Source organism: Tursiops truncatus, chromosome 4 (genome assembly GCF_011762595.2).
Source record: "Tursiops truncatus isolate mTurTru1 chromosome 4, mTurTru1.mat.Y, whole genome shotgun sequence".
Taxonomy (NCBI): domain Eukaryota; kingdom Metazoa; phylum Chordata; class Mammalia; order Artiodactyla; family Delphinidae; genus Tursiops; species Tursiops truncatus.
Window position 1 is genome coordinate 128,494,206 of NC_047037.1, and position 2,490 is coordinate 128,496,695.

A 2,490-nucleotide genomic window follows, 5' to 3' on the forward strand; every position below is an offset into this window, starting at 1 on the left:
CTTGTAGAAAATATGGAAAACTTGAGCAGAACGTTTGACTTGTCTTTTGTTCTTTGATTGGACACTTGCAAATGACTTATTTTCCTTAACTTGGGACAGATTTAATGTGTCTTAAGGAATAATCACGTGTCAAATGTATTATAACATTCTAATGAGCACTTAAAATACATAATTATTAAAAAAATACTTTTGCCACCTCAAAGCAAGTGGTATGTGAACCACCTGTTGGGAAACAATGCAAGAGATCAGTGATTCTCAAAGGGACAATACAAGATTTTCTCATGGATTAGCTAAGAAATAAATAAAAACTCATTCATCTAACTCAAAGAGAGCATTGCTTATAAATATAACCAACAACAATAACAACAAAAACTGAAAGGGATTAAAGATGACACTTGATGAAATTTTAATAAAAATGATTGTCTCAAGTCTTGATAAGGACCATTGAAGATAAAACTATTGGTGAATCGAGTTTCCATGGAAAATTTATAATAAAAAATGGATCTTAATTTTAGTAAATTAAAAAGGAAATGGAAATCTGTATGGTAATTTATCAAGAATTAAATTGATTTAATTGCTAAGAAGACTGCTTTTTAGATAAAAATTCATTTATTTTGTATTATTTGGGTTAGATGGTGTATTCATAATTACAGAATCAAAACATCAAGGGCAAAATTTCCACTGGCTCCAAATAGTAGGTCAAATATTCCTCACCCAGAATAGAAAATAAACACAAATCCTCAATGTGGCTTCAAGGACTAGGTTCTGGTCCCTGTTTTCAGCACATGTATCTTTGCCCTCTTGGCCTTCCTCTCTGTCTTCTGGCTGCAATAGCCTGAATAGTTCATCCTGTCTGCTTTACCTCTTCTGCTTCAGGGTCTTAGCCTCTGCTGTTGTCTACCTAGAAAGCTCTTCTGGTCCCTTTTGGCTGAGTTAGTTCTACTCCAGTAAACAAACACTTAGGTTAGAAAACCTTTGATGACTCCCAAGACATTCCCTGTTAGTCATCCTCACAGCTTCTGTGCTCCTCCTTCAGAGCACTTACCATAGTTATAATGACAAAATTAGTTGCAATCTTTCCCAGCTGGTAGGTAGGTGCTGTATTGCCAGCATCTATCACTGGGCATTGCATGAAGTGGAGACTTAACGGATGACAAAATGGGTGTCAGAAAAGAAGACCAAGAACTGGGAGATGAGGTCTCTATTCATCCCTTCCAGATGTACTTGCTATAAAATCAGGGAACAACACAAAGCAATCAAGATGATTTGCCCAGGAGTTTGCAAAAGGCCAAGGAGACACAGTTCATCCCTCGTATTCTACATGCTCATAGTAGCTTTTTTGTCCTGATTAATTTATCTGATAAATCGATGAGATCTGCCTTGATGAATATATTACCCTTATCCGATCACCCACTGTCTGCTTAGGTGTTGGACCACATTTCTGTCTTTTGGGGAATTTATTCTGTGAATCCCATAGCAAGAAGAACATTTAAACACCTGGTCTGTTAAAGAACAGATGAAGACTTTCCTTAAACCTCAAAGTACCAAATGACAGATTTACCTTCCCATGAGCCACTTCTATGGGGATTTGTTGAATGGTAAATTCCTCACCAACTTCATTTGCATACAGAGACTGCTCATTCGAATGGGATAAACCTGGAGAGGTCACTTCCCTCTACTCTGGGAATAGTGGTATATGAGTTAGGATCATTGAGGTTGCAAGGAAAAGAAATGCTGAGATCACTTTAGAGGGTGTGGTTTATTAAGGATCACAAAAAAAGTACAAAATTGCACAACTATCCTAGAGCCAGATGACTTTTCATGTATATGGCCATAGGTTGGGTGTCTCTAAGTTACCATTTTCATATCTTAGTTTATCTCTGTTTCTATGGCTTCCACCAAGGTGGCACCTGATTCTCTACCTCTTTCAACTGCTTTTTCTTCTTTCTACATCTTAGCTTTGGCTGGCATCCTTTTCTCTGTGTCTCTTAGTTTCCTGACCCCCTTCAGGTGGGCCTCAGTGTGTTTCATACTTAAACATACCAAGAAAAAAGATCTGGTTCATTCAATTTATTGCCATCTAACAAAAAGCCCCCAGGTCCTGTCAAATTCTCATCAAGGATACTACAAATCTCTATGGCTGCCTTGCATGAAGCAAGAATTCCTGGTGCACTTAATGTTGACCAGGGGGCCAGGATCATCTGTGACCTTAGTGTAAGGAATGCCTTGTGGCTGTTTTGTATGAAAATGAGCTGTACACGTGGCCAACATTCAGAGTTTCATCAGTAGTCTAGTCAGTCTGTCCAAGGCTATGCTGTAGTTAGTAGCTCTCCTAAAGCTTTCTGGATTAGGGCAAAGTAAAAAGTAATGAACTGTATAGTTAGTTAATTACTCCCTGGTTATTACCATTCTGAGAATGGAGATCTTGGACAGGATGAAAGTGATCATTTCCCCCTCACTTTAAATGTTGGCTTAGTTGTCCCAGTGACT